The sequence below is a fragment of the Amblyomma maculatum genome, chromosome 5, assembly GCF_055883805.1.
Source record: "Amblyomma maculatum isolate TAMU_Amacu chromosome 5, ASM5588380v1, whole genome shotgun sequence".
NCBI lineage: Eukaryota > Metazoa > Arthropoda > Arachnida > Ixodida > Ixodidae > Amblyomma > Amblyomma maculatum.
The window spans coordinates 17,337,269-17,352,055 of record NC_139348.1 but is presented as its reverse complement, the minus strand read 5'-3'; the positions used below and the strand labels follow the sequence as shown (position 1 = coordinate 17,352,055).

General features: G+C 45.3%; 1 long non-coding RNA gene across 2 annotated transcripts in view; it reads left to right on the top strand.

The window, feature by feature from the left end:
- The window catches only part of LOC146187817 (uncharacterized), a 125,996-nt gene that overhangs the window by 16,175 nt on the left and 95,034 nt on the right, over nt 1–14,787 (top strand). Inside the window, exons 2-4 of one of the 2 annotated variants that reach the window (XR_014707152.1) lie at nt 4,468–4,523; nt 6,132–6,470; nt 7,262–7,782. This is a non-coding gene — a long non-coding RNA (uncharacterized LOC146187817). Of the gene's footprint in view, nt 1–4,467; nt 4,524–6,131; nt 6,471–7,261; nt 7,783–14,787 lie in introns of those variants that run through there. The other variant, XR_014707153.1, reaches the window with a different exon arrangement.

Below are 14,787 nucleotides of genomic sequence, written 5' to 3'. Positions count from 1 at the left end.
GCTAAAGATTGTTCCAACTACCGCATGATCGCGCTTATGTCGCATGCTAGCAAGGTAATGTTGAAAATCCTCCAAGGTAGGCTGCCGCAGTATGTGGATCGGGAGCTTCCGGACTTGCTAGCTGGGTTTCGCAAGGGCAGATAAACTAGAGACCAGATTGCCAACCTTCGCTGGATCATGGAATAAGCAAGAACGTTTCAGAAACCCATCTACTTCTGCTTTATTGATTATTCGAAAGTGTTTGACTGCGTATATCACAGCAGATTGTGGCAAGCTCTCCAAGAAATGGGAGTTCCAATTGACCTCATCTGTCTCCTCAGGAACTTGTATGAAGGGCAAGAGGCCACAGTCAGAACTGGGCATGGTCTTACTGATTGGTTTCCGATTGAGAAAGGTGTGAGACAAGGCTGCATACTGTCGACCACCCTTTTAAACTACATGCTGAGTGCATCATGAGGAAGGCCGGTCTGGACGAGTCTTCAACTGGAGTGAAGATTGCTGGAAGGCATATCCACAACCTTAGATATGCGGATGATACCACTTTAATGGCAGAAAGTGAAGTGGAACTCAAGAGACTTCTGATGCACGTACAAGAAGAGAGTGAGAAGTTTGGGCTTAAACTGAACATTAAAAAGACAAAGATCGTGGCGTCTTGCCCTGTCAAGTCCTGGATCATCAAGGGACAAGAACTGGAAGCTGTGACTGATTTTCTCTTCTTGGACTCCAAGATTACCCTGGAAGGGGATTGCAGCCATGAAATTAGTAGACGCCTGCTTCTGGGAAAGAGAGCCATGGGCAGTCTTGACCGCCTAGTAAAGAGCAGAGACATTACACTGTCAACCAATATCCGTATAAATTGTGCTATGGTCTTTCCAGTTGTGATATATGGATGCGAGAGTTGGACTGTGAAGAAAGCTGACCGCCGAAGAATTGACGCGTTTTAATTGTGGTGCTTGCGGAGAATCTTGAGAGTTCCTTGGACGGCCAGAAGTTCAAATCAGTCGATATTGTTGACCATAAACCCTGACTGCTCATTGGAGGGTCAAATTCTAAAGTTAAAGCTCAGCTACTTTGGTCATCTGATGAGAAGAGAGGAGTCGCTGGAGAAAGATTTGATGTTGGGAAAGTTTGAAGGTTACCGTAGAAGGGGTACGCAGCGAACGCGATGGTTAGATGGCGTCCTCGAGGCGCTGCAGATTAAGGTATGTGATGTTAGAAAGACAGTGAAAGACCGGAAAGCGTGGCGTGATATGGTCCATAAGGTCACGAAGAGTCGAAAACGACTGAATGACTGAACTGAACTGAAGAGGATTGAATGTAAATCGGAGGAAAAAAACTTTTCTTTGGCGGATGTCAATTTTTCGTTATATACTTTGCGTACTGAAGGTACCGTTCCCGTGCTTCGGAATGGTTATGCAACTTAGCTGTTTGATAGTCGTTTTTTCCTATTAAGAAGCCTTTTAAGTTCTCTACTGAACCATTCGTTGTTAGAATCGGATTTTACAATGAAGGACGGAATGTGCATGTTTTTCAGGGTTAGCATAGTGGTCTTAAAATGTTCCCAGTTGGCATTGACCGTACGAGAATGAAAAAAATTCTGGAAAGAGCTGTAGAAATTTAATAGTGCATGTTGATGGCATCAAAATTAGCCCTTTTGTAGTCGGTTATTAACTTTTGCGTTGGGGATCGTTTTTTAATAGATAATGAGAGGCGGATGTGAAGTAAGTTATGGTGGCTAATGCCTGGTAACGTGGTTATACCTTTAACGTCGTCGGGGGAAGTAGTAAGAATAAGGTCGAGGATGTTGTTTCCTCTTGTTTGGCTTGTGATGACTTGTGGTAGGTTAAAGTCAAGTGTTAGGTGGAGGAAATGTTTTGCGTCGGTGGAAGGTATTCTGTTAAGCACTAAGAGTAGGGGCCAGGTAATGTTCGGGAAGTTAAAATCACTAATAAATATATGGGGGAGTTTGAAAAGTTATTTCTGATATTGGTTAAAGAGCCACCCAGGCCACCGAAGCGGTGGCCTGGGTGGAGCCGAGCACCAGGAAAGAGGCCTGGTGCTCGGCTCTTCTGGGGTGAAATGCTTGGGAAAAGGGGTCACGGCCCAAATAGTTGCGCCGATGTGGCAGTGATTCGTTCCGCCATCGGACAACAATAAGTCCGCCTTGCGCGGCAACAGCCCATTATGTGGCCCTTTTTTCATTTTGTTTTTTTAGGACTGCTGCAGCTGAGGCTCTAAGGGAGCACTTCAGGTGAGGGTCAAAGGAAGTACCTTTGCAAGACAAACAGAACCACCTTTGCAGGCTGCGAGGTTCGAAACTGGGTTTGGGCCCACTGCGGAGGAGGGGCGCGCAGCGGGGTTTACGGAGCTTCTCCCAAACGCACACCCCTGTAAAAGCCGAGCACCAGGCCGGGGGACGCTTGTACCCATTTTTACCGGTGGGTGTCCGGCGGTGGGTTTCGAACTGACCACCTCCCGCAGCCGAGACGGGCGCTCTAACCACTAGGAAGACAGATACTGCGGGACCTTGGCCTCGAACCGAGGGAAGGCAAGCAGCAGAAAGACGTACCTATACCAGATAGCATCAACAGAAAGCTCAGGGTCTTCCCGATCCCGAAGAACGTGAACCCCGAGCACAACAGGGAGCGGAGGTTGGCGAGGGCCAGGGCTCTCGTAGACCTCCACGCCAGAGAAGAAGGCGCCGCCTACGTGGACGCGGCGGAGTATCGAGGGAACACCGACGCATACGCGGCGGTGGTTGTTGGGGCATCGACGGGTGCAACGAAGACCGCGGTGAGCGTCCGGACTCGAGAAGCGCACCGGGCGGAGGAGGTGGCCATCGCCTTGGCCGTTTCCGACCCCGGATGCACTACAGTGTTGTGTGACTCTAGAACGGCAGTGAAGAACTACGCCAAGGGTAGGGTATGTAGTGAGGCCGCGCGCATACTGCGCAAGGCCGAAGACATCGAACGCAAAAGTCCTGTGGTGATCAAGTGGTTTCCGGCCCACATGGGCAGTGACGTGTCGGAACGCGGAAACGTGAACCACAACGAGACGGCCAACTCGGCCGCGCGAGGACTAACCAACCGCGCGGCTGCAAGCACGGCCGACTCGGAGTCTTGGTCGCGGCGCAGTGCCAAGGACAAGATGACCACCTTCAACGAAATAGTGAAATGGTACAGACTGAACAGACAGACTATGCCGCCACCTCACCCGGGGCTTACCCGGAAGGAGGCAGTGTTATACAGACAGTTACAGACAGGGTCCCTGCTTACCCCGGTGCTAGCTAAGCACATGTGTCCGAGTGTGCACGCGAGCGACATGTGTAGACTATGCGCGAAGGAGAGAGCCACCGCGGCTCACATCCTTTGGGACTGTAGAGTAAATCCGCGCGAAGCCAGCGAGAAGACGACGATCCCGCCGCAGCTAGAGGCTGCAACGAGGAGCTGTGATCAAGAGACACAACTCAAGGCCGTCCAGCAGGTCTCGGCAGCTCTAGAGAGGCAGCGACCGAGCGAAACCGAGGAGAGGGGGGGCAGCACCCCCAAGAAGGGGGCGGCGGCCCTCTCGAACCCGCGGAAGTAGCGAGGGACGTAACAAGACCTCAAGGAGCACAACGCACGAGACTGACGTAGTGGCCGCGTCGCGGTAAAAGCTTGTCCTCCCTGCGTGGAGGGAGCCTAACCGATTCTGCAGGCATTTTAAATAAAAGTTGTTCTCTCTCTCTCTCTCTCACAGAATGTTGAATCGCTATCCAGTGGCCTGTAGTAAATGCCAAGAACAATTTTTCTAGCCCTGTCGTTCAAGCATGCCCACGTGAGTTCAAGAGTGTCGTCACTATTAATGTGAGATGATGATAGGGTGTTCTTGATAGTTATGAGGACGCCCCCACCTTTTTTTGGTTTTCCTGTCATGCCGGTATATAGTGTAGTTAAGATTAGGGGAAAAATTTCAGAATCTGATATCTGCATTCAGCTAAGTTTCTCAGCATCAGCATCAACATCCGTAATGAAACTTTCAAGATGATCACGTTTTGAGATTACGCTTCGGATGTTCGTTAACGCGATATTTAGATCAAGGCATGGCGAAGTGCGCCGGATGGTGACAAAAGATAGTACCTGCTTTTTGGAGCGTCATGTTTTGCTTTCAGAAATACTTGCGGATGAAAGTCCTGCGCATCTTCGCGTGCTGATTGCCGAGTTGGTGTTTTCTATTACGCTTTCAGTGGTCGGGTCGTAAATATAGTATTTATTGTCTACGTAAAGCTTGTCAAAAGCCAGTTTAAAGGCACATTTCCGTGGGCGAATGAACTGAAGCAGTTTGGAACGTGCCTGCCGGGTTGGAAATTCAAAATCTTCTCTTATTGCGTAGTTGGTCCCTTTAATTTTCCACCCACAGAACAGAATGCTCTCTTTGGTCTTACACTGCGTGAATTTGACAATTATGGGGCGCTTTTTCTCGTTGCAGTGATTTCCAATGCGGTGGACACGTTCAATGCTGTTTTGGTCAAGATGACAGTCAAGGTGATCGGCACAAAGTGCCACAATTTTGTTTTCTGATTCAGACCATGATTCCATGCTTGTGTCATCGAGGCCTAAAAAAAGCAAGTAGTTACGGCGCATTCGGTTTTTTTGTATCAATGCTGGCAGCTTTTAAGACTGCTATTCCGCGTTGGATGTTGTCTGTTTTGTTGGGGGGTGTATCGGTGTTAGGTTTTGGCTCTGATGACTCTAATTTGGCTATACGATTACTTAAGGACTGTATTTGTCTTTCCTGTGAAGCTTGAGTGGCGGTGAGGTGATCTATTTCAGCACGCAGTGCTTCAAGGCTTTCTTCTAACCGCTGCACGCGCGTTTCAACGGGGCCAGGGTTGAGTTCAACATCGCCTGATATCAACAGCAGCAGTTGCGACAAGTAGTTGAATGCTAGCACATCAATTATTACGCGAAAAGCACTACGCCACCCGAAGTCTTAGGGGCACGACACCTCTAACAAAAAAGGATGGCTACTTCAGAATGTTTTACAATGGTTTAGGTAACTGACCTGAAACGTCAGGAGAGCGGTGAGCATAGTGCGTTGACCGGTGTCGTGCCCCGTGTGGACCGAGCGGCTTGGCTGGTTAAATAGGGTAGCGTTGCGTCCCGTGATTGGTGACGTTACGGACAGCGGTGGTTGCCAGATGGGGTTGGTGATTATCGCTGAGACCGGCATCCCGAGCGTGGCGTGAGTTGCATCTTCGGGTCCAAAGTTTCAGGCGGGTGCAGTAGAAATTTTGGATGGCGGATAGTCCAGGAAAGAGCACGTACAAGCAGGTGACCAGTACGTCAGTACCTGAAACATCAGGAGTGCGGTGAGCATAGTGTGTTGACCGGTGTCTGCCCCGTGTCTGTTATACTTACCAATTAAAATCATGAAGGCCCGTAGCATTGCATGGGCGCCGGTCATTTCACCGCCTGGGGTCGGTATATATACGTACGGATAGTGTACAGCCGTGGCATCGGCGGTCAGCTCTGAGCGCGCGGCCGGAGCTAACCGCGGAGGCAACGGCACATCACACCGCTACTCTTCGCGCTTAGCCTCTATATGCAAACTCGGATGGCTTAGTAGGGTTCGAGCATTAATTTGTACAGCTGTTGAGGCACCCCCAGAGCTATGGAGTACGCTCTATATATCACATTCGCAGTGGCGTTGTTTGTCCACATAGATGAAGGCTGAATCAACCCGCCGCGTGCGTGGGTGGGAAAGGATCCCTTCATTTTACAGGCCAAGTTGATTTATTGCTAAACCTTATAAACACAACCAAATAAACTTAATTTGCGCAAAAACGCATGCGAAAAAACGTAAGTTCTCCATTCCACAAGTTCCAGTTTCTGCAACTATGTGGTTCATGCTATATAAGCGCACGCCAGCCACCTTACCAATCGTAGTACACACGTGTTTAAGCGTTCGCTTTGAAACAGCTCGGCAAGACCCTTGCCACGGAAAGTTCATTCTCTGTATGTAGACTAAACATGCTGTATACCTACCAATATCAGGCAGACATGACCGTGCGCTTTGTTCCGTGACGTCAAGCCCGAGCCCTTCATTGCAAGATAGCGAACGAAACTCTAAACTCGAAATTTTTCACGCAGAATGCGTCACCAGGAGCACACGGTGACCCGTCTACGCTTGGCACAACGAAAACAGCGCGAAGCCCTTCATCGCGACAAGCCAAGGGCTCATTTCCCGATAGCCACGAATCGGAACACCTTATCAGTCATGAGACTTTGTTTTGTTGCCTTCCCTGCGCGCTTGCTTTTTTCCCCGCGCCTACACCAGGCGAAAGCTCACCGATTTCGAAGCTTCGTTAAAATAGGCTACGACGACGGCGACTAGTTTCTACCGTCCAGAAGGATGTCACTCAGAAGCGAGTCAAGCGTACGCAACATTTGTGCCGTCACGACACTCTGCAAACGGCCTGGAGCGTATAGGTAAGTGCTGACTGCTTGAAAACGTTGTGCTTTTTTTGAAATCGTGACGTCCCGTCACAAACATACATAGTCGTTTCCCTTCAGCGCACGTTAAAGATCCCCAGGTGGTCGAAATTTCCGGAGTCCTCCACTACGGCGTCTCTTAGCCTCAGTCGCTTTGGGACGTTAAACCCCACAAACCAACCAACCAACCAACCAACTCGCTCAAACCAAGCCACCTCGCATACATTCATGATATGCTGTGCATTGCATGCTGGCCTTTTTTTTTTGTGTTTTCTCGTTTTACAAACTTTTCCGCAACACGTAGAAAGCGCAGTCTCTGCTGCAAGCAAAGAATTAAAGGCTGCTGGACCAAGCTATGCAGGTTCTATTCTGGCAGCGGTGGCCGCTTTTTGATGGAGGCAAATATCGTGGCTTCAATGTACTGCGCAAAGTCAGTTAAAAGAACCTCTCATGGTCCAAATTTCCTGAGATGTCCTCAACGGCATCCCTCATTGCCTGTGTCGCGTTGCTGTGTTGATCCCTATAGGACAAAAAGAACACCGAATTGTGCAGATATATTACCTGTACAATTGCGCCAATTTTACTGATTAATTTACAACTGGGTCTGTTGGATTGAAGTTGTACCTTGTTGAAATCTCAATACAATTGTTAATTGGTTATGCAGCAGTCAAGTACAACTCGTCACCTTATATCTCCTTGTAACTACTGATATTAGTCTGATATTATTTTTGTGCGTGTGGTTGGGGTTTTGTACATGTCTAACAGCTGTCTTTTATATCTCGTTACAGTCTGTCATCCTAACATCATTCCTGATTAACTGTGGCAAAATATTTGTGGGCAACGAAGAGGCCGCTTCCATGAATATCATTGCAGTGGCTTTAAAGGCGCCGTGAGACTTGTGACCAATGCAACATTGCCCTTGGTATGGTGTATCTTACGAGGGCCCTCGCTTGTGGCGCATGGAACTTCAACAGGCGAAGGAAGTTAATTTTAAGCGACAGTTTAAAAACTTGTTCGGCTGAAAAGCCGTCTGCGATGTAATTGTTGGCAACGCTTATCTTAAATAATCGGAGGGCGGGAGTTATCGCAGTATTTTGGGGTTGTAGTGAATAATGGTTGATTGTTGTGTACTAGGCGATGACGATTTAATGAAATGATATTGATTGAATGATTAAGGTAATGAAAAACTTGCAGATTGAAAAGGGGTGTTCAAATGTGTCAGAATGCCCAAAATTAAAAGTCAATGCTTGATAATGCTACTTGAGAATATTTAGTCTGTCTGACTTCTCAATTGAATTATTGAAATAGTTCAAAAATTGCAAACACGGGTGATCAAGGGCGTCAGAATGCTCCCAGCGAAAAGGCAAAGCTTGATAGTGCTAATTAAGAAAGTTTAGTGCGTAATTCATTTAATAACTAATGACAATTATTTCCACATAATCATTTCTCATAATGTGAAATTGCTCAGATTGGAAAGCCAATGTTTGCTAATGCTAGATATCGGTGTACAAAAATTAATAAATAAAAAACAAAAACAAAAGTTACAAGGTGGAAAGATAAACATCGTCCCTTTGCGCGAAACGCGGTCGCATGTGTCGGTGTTTTGTATGTATCACTTTGCAGCTAGAAACTGTCATGCTTATCATAATTATAGTGCAGGACAAGTTACGAAACAAATTTATTCGTACACGAAATATATAATACATTAGGGGAAAAATCTGTGGCGAGGATTGTATTGCAAAAATAAATTTTTAAAGTGAGCAAAGGGTAATTATGACGCCTTATTTTCAGAGAAACTTTGCTTTATCAGCATCTAACCTGTTATGAATTCGACAGCCTCGCGATGGAAACAAAGTTTATCAAGTTAGTCAATACAATGTTTCTCTACAAGGAAGCAGCTTCATATCCAGGCTTAGGTTTATTCATTTGGGATATTTTTCTTGAGCTTATTGCCGTTCTCTGTCATTTCTGTCACTTGCTTGCTGTAATTCACAGCATGCTGGAAGAAGCTAGAGAGAGGATTGGATGAACGGAGTATGTAGGTATAACACCAATAGTTAATACCTTAACAGTGCTAACTAGTTAGTGCTATTGCCCATACAGTTAAGTTCTTTATGCGGTGAATTTCTTAATCTTTTGTTTATTGTGGTGTGCGTATAAGCCCTGTACTATTTTTCATATTTTTGTAGAAGTACAAATCTAGCACAGAAAGAACCAAAACTGCAGTTCAGGATTTAATATAGTCAACTGCTATATATCAAACAGCAATACATTTATCTCTGCTGCGAGCGTTCACACACTGTAACCATGGAGAAAACGGCTACCTGAAGAAAGACATTTTCCATTTGTGGAAGCAGGTTAAAATTTATTGAGAGCTTCGGGTAGAAACTACCAAATTAGGAAAGGATATATTAAACTTATATTAAAAGAAAGCAGTGAGACAAGGCTGCATACTTTCGCCCTGCCTATTTACCCTATATGCTGAGTGCATCATGAGGAAGGCAAGTCTTAGTGAGTGTTCAGCTGGAGTGAAGATTGCTGGAAAGCGTATCAACAACCTTAGATATGCGGATGATACCACTTTAATGGCAGAAAGTGAAGTGGAACTCAAGAGACTTCTGATGCGCGTGCAAGAAGAGAGTGAGAAGCTTGGGTTTAACTGAACATTAAAAAGACAAAGATAATAACATCTTGCCCTATCAAGTCTTGGAGCATGAAGGGACAAGAAGTGGAAGCTGTGACAGATGTTCTCTTCTTGGGCTCCAAGATTACCCCGGAAGGAGACTGCAGCCATGAAATTAGGAGACGCTTGCTTCTGGGAAAGAGAGCCATGGCTAGCCTTGACCGCCTAGTAAAGAGCAGAGACATTAGTCTGCCAACCAAGATCCATATAACTCGTGCTATGGTCTTTCCAGTTGTGATGTAGGGATGCGAGAGTTGGACTGAGAAGAAGGCTGACCGCCGAAGAATTGACGCGTTTTAATTGTGGTGCGGGCTGAGACTCTTGAGAGTTCCTTGGACTGCCAGAAGATCAAATTCAGGCATGGTGCTAGCGCACAAGGAGGACACACACGGCGGGTAGGCGGACAGGACAAGCGCTAGACTTACAACTGAAGTTTATTCCATGCAAAACGCATTTATACTTTTTGTAGTTTTCTTCCTCCTCTTTAACGTGCTACGATGGTGCCGCATATAATTGCAATAGCGTCAGAAGTGATAAAACCGACTTAAAAACGCCACGTTTACAGAATGCCCTGAGAAGTTTAAATTCGATAAATCTGAAATGCAAATGGGACGAAGAGCATGAGAAATATGGTACGAAAAGACCTTACAGAACCAAAACATAAACAAAAATTAAAACCGTTGCGGCGAAAGAAACCTTCAAAAGGTAACGTGAAAGCTAAAACGGAAATGTGTAAAGGCAAGCCGAGGTGACGTTAGATGAAAGAGATAAAACAACCATAAAAAGATAAAAACTACACCGCGATAACCCAGCAACAATAGAAACAGCAACAATTAGATGAGATAGACAAAACCGCGACATTCCCGAGCAACCGCGACATTCCGAGCAACAAAACGAGCAAGAGCTCCAACACAAGTAAAGAAGAACCAAAAACCCTTTGGCGCAACCCCAGGCAGAAGTCTTAGGGCAGAGGAAGGAGTGATGGGAGAAAAACAATTTGCCCGCCAAATAGTACCAAGGGCCACGACGTATCATCATCTACTGGGGATGGAAAACTTTCATAATTGTTTATAGCCGGCATACCTTTCTAGATAAATTCATTCCTTATTACTGAGCGCGACAGAGGGCTTACTCACGCATTTATCTCCTGCCTGTTTTATATAGATGGCCTCAAGGATTTCCCTGCTCTCCCTGGTATTCATCTTCCCTATGGCTGCGGTCTCTTAAAATTTTGGAGTAAAGTCCGGTTGGTGAAGGGACTTTTTGCGATGTTCGGCCAAGTGGCCATCCATCGCAACGCCTGAAACCTTTAGCTGGTGCTCCTGCAATCTTTCGTTAAGGCAACTGCCTGTTTGTCCGAGGTAGCGTCTGCCGCAGGGCATAGGAATGTTGTAAGCCACACCCTTCTGACATTTCACGGCTCTTCTCTAGTGTTTCTTAGTGCAGGCATTGCTCTTCATGCCGTCGTTCACGATCCTGCAAAGCCTGCTCAACTTCATCGGTGCTGGTAAAACAATCGAGATGCCGTTTTTTTTTCCGCACTTTTTTGAGGTGGTGTGACACGCCGTACAGGTACGGAATGGCAACCCGCCGGCTGTTAGGCTTGCTCTTGTCAGGTTCATTGGGGCGAAGACCCTTATAGACCTTTTTTACGAGGCCCTCGGCTACGGGCGCTACGACTTCCATCGGATAGCCTGATTTCCTCATCCGTGCCACCTGCTCACTGAGATTGTAAAGAATCACGTGAGGACAAGAATTGCAGATAGCACCTCGCATGCAGTTCAGCACGATGCTTCCTTTCACCAACTTAGAATGGGCCGAATTATGGGCTAAAATTTCTTTCTTTGATCGGGGCCGATACTTCCAGCACAGGTGAGACTCACTAAGGATTAGACACATATCCAGGAACTGCAGGCAGTTATTGGTAGGAAGCTCATGCGTGAATCTCAGCCCCTCAGCGCCTTTTCGAAATCGATTAATAACACACTCCACTGTTTCCATTTCAACTCGGTTGTTTTAACAGCACCGATGAAGTTGAGCAGGCTTTGCAGGATCGTGAACGACGGCATGAAGAGCAATGCCTGCACTAAGAAACACTAGAGAAGAGCCGTGAAATGTGAGAAGGGTGTGGTTTACAACATTCCTCTACCCTGCGGCAAACGCTACCTCGGGAAAACAGGCCGTTGCCTTAACGAAAGATTGCAGGAGCACCAGCTAAAGGTTTCAGGTGTTGCGATGGATAGCCGCTTGGCCGAGCATTGCAAAAGTGCCTTCACCAACCGGACTGTGCTCCAAAATGAGAGCAGACCGCAGCCATAGGGAGGATGCATACCAGGGAGAGCAGGGAAATCCTTGAGGCCCTCTATATAAAACAGGCAGGCGATGAATGCGTGAGTAAGCCATCTGTTGCTCTCAGTAATAAAGAATGGATTTATCTAGAAAGGTATGCCGGCTATAAACAATTACAAAGGTTTTCCATCCCCAGCAGCTGATGATACGTCGTGGCCCTTGATACTATTTAGCGGGCAAAACGTTTTTCTCCCATCAATCCTTCCTCTGCCCTAAGACTTCTGCCTGGGGTTGCGCCAAAGGTTTTTTGGTTCTTCTTTACTTGTATTGGAGCTCCTGCTCGTTTACTTGCTCGGAATGTCGCGGTGTAGTTTTTATCAATTCATGATTGTTTTGTCTATCTCATCTAATTGTTGCGGTTTCTATTGTTGCTGGGTTATCGCGGTGTACTTTTGATCTTTTTATGGTTGTTTTGTCTCTTTCATCTAACGTCACCTCGGCTTGCCTGTACACATGTCCGTTTTAGCTTTCACGTCACCTTTTGAAGGTTTCTTTCGCCACAACGGTTTTATTATGTGTTTATATTTTGGTTCTGTAAGGTCTTTTCGTACCGTATTCCTCATGCTCTTCGTCCCATTTGCATTTCAGATTTATCGAATTTAATCTTCTCAGTGCATTCTGTAAACGTGGCGTTTTTAAGTCGGTTTTACCACTTCTGACCGCGTTTGCAATTGAAGGCGGCATCAGCGGAGCATGCTAAGGAGGAGGAAAAAAAGTATAAATGTGTTTTTCCCGGAATAAACTTCACTTGTAAGTCTAGCGTTTGTCCTGTCCGCCTACCCGCCGTGTGTGTCCTCCTTCACCAACTAACCCAGATAAGAGCATTGACAGATCAAATCAGTCGATATTGTCGACCATAAATCCTGACTGCTCATTGGAGCGTCAAATTGTAAAGTTAAAGCTTAGCTAATTTGGTCATCTGGTGAGAAGAGAGGAGTCGCTGTATTATAATTTCCAAAAAAGTTCTTCTGGTTTGCGCGAGAAGTTGGGATGGCCGTTACTTGAAAACAGGCGCAAATATTTGAGACTCTCTTTCTTTTATAGTGTGCTTAATAATAAAACTGGAATTCCAAAAGAGAAATACATTCATGAACCCAGCTACATTTCCGCCGGCACTGACCACCCACTTAAGGTACGCGAGTACAATTGCCGTATAAACGTATTTAAATATAGTTTTTTCCCACGAACAGTGCATGACTGGAACTGTATCCCTTCGCGGGTCGCTACCGCTCGTCCTACATCATTTCTGACCGATTTGCAAAGCCACCTGTCAATATAAGTGCAATAATTGTTGTCCGAGTGTATTATGTTGCTTTTTTTTTAATTTTTTTTCAAGGTTGATTATGCCTAAAGATTTATTCTTTAAGCAGTGCTGTATTTTAAAATGTATCTTTTTTTTTTGTGTGTGCGTGTGTGTGTGTTTAGGGTATGTTTGCCTTTCTACAATGGTTTTTATTTTTTCTTTGTTTGTTTCTGCTTCCACAGTGCATGGGTTTTCTGTATTCTGTGTAGACCGCATCATTTGCCTAATTTATTGTGTGCTAGATGTTAGTTCTTATTTATGATGTTTCCCCCCTACAATAATGCCCCTGTGAGGGCGCTGTAGGTAATGTGTATAAATAAATAAATAAAATAAAAGATTTGATGTTGGGAAAGGTTGAGGGTCGCCGGAGAAGGGGTAGGCAGCGAACGCGATGGTTAGATGGCATCCTCGAGGTCCTGCAGAGGAAGTTATGTCATGTTAGCAAGATAGTGAGAGACAGGAAAGCGTGGCGTGATGTGGTCCATAGGGTCGCGAATAGTCGGACACGACTGAACGACTGAACTGAACTGAACTGATGTTAAACTTTCTGATATAAAAAATGGTTGAAGACAAACAGCCCATTTTCATTCATAAATGAAGCAGCCTTCATTCTCTTCTTCGAGGGTGATTTGCGAGACATAGCAAAAAGATTTAAAATAACTAGGTGCACTGCAGAGGGTAATTGGTAGGAAAATGATGTAGGCGATTTTGAAGGCGTGAACCGTGCCAAATCATGAAATAAAGGCACTCGTATCCTCCAGGAAATAGACAGAAAATTCGTCAGTGGGGAATTACGGAGAACAGTGAAGTGTGCTTTGCCAATAATATGAACCACTATGAATAACAAACTAGGCCCAATTCTCGCCATTTTTGCCAATAATATATTTGATATAATATTACTCGTGTTTGCATGCGGTAAGAAAGGCAGAATATTATCAGATTTTGTTTGCTAAATGTGACTTGCCTAAAACATGGCATATAGATGATAGCAAGGAGACGTGTGTTCTTGCTGAAAGTAATGAACAAAACTTTCTTGCAAAGAACCAAGGTTTCAAAAATTGGTTTATTGCTGTCCATATTTATGTTTTGATTACAGCTTCCTTTTGAGTAGCCTTTTGTAGCCTTAAAACGAAGTTTTGAGGCTACAGTTTACGTAATGGAAGCAAAGCTAATCGAAAGGAAGCAAAAGCTACAGCTCGAAGACTTCCTTCTGTTAGCTACCTTTGCCCCAGAAGAGTTGCGTTCCGTCTCATCTCGAAGGTAATAAATGCAATACGGCTGTTGAAAGTTTCAAAAGCAAAGGAAAACGTCACGAATGTTACTTTGTATTGTGTACCCTTCCAAGTAGCTGGCACAGAGCCTTATTAAAGCAGGAAATGCATAGATACCACTCTTTTGCCGCTAATATTTAATTGATTATTGTTGTTTAAACTCAGTAGAAGTAAGCAAAAGTTACTGTATAGAAGTGCAATGCATAAAAATGGACTTAATATCTGCTTCATGTATGAGAGACAGTATGTACAAATATATTGACTTGTGTAATATATAAAGCAGCACTTAGTTGCGAAAAATAATGCTGGTAATTCATGTGCTGATTTTTATCGTTATAACTGCAAAGAAAAGGAAATATTTTTGTTTACTTTGAAGAGGCCAAACACAGATAGAGCTTCACCTGTACGATGTATATCTGCGGCAGAGGAAGAACCCAGAGTTATGTGTGAGAAACAAAGTGTTCGCGGAGCGGGAACCAGCATTGGACAATCTTTATTATTCTGTTTGGTCACGCACTTCATCCTCGGCCTGACACACCCCAATTCTTTTGGCCAAACTTTCGGATTGCTTCAAACTGTACTTGTGGAAGTCAGTAGATTGAGGTTATGTCTAAAGATTTTAAAGCTGAAATCTGTTTTGGAGAACCCAGGACTTCTCTAAGTGCAAGGTGTGCGCCGATTATGAAACCTTCATGTGTCACTGAGGTA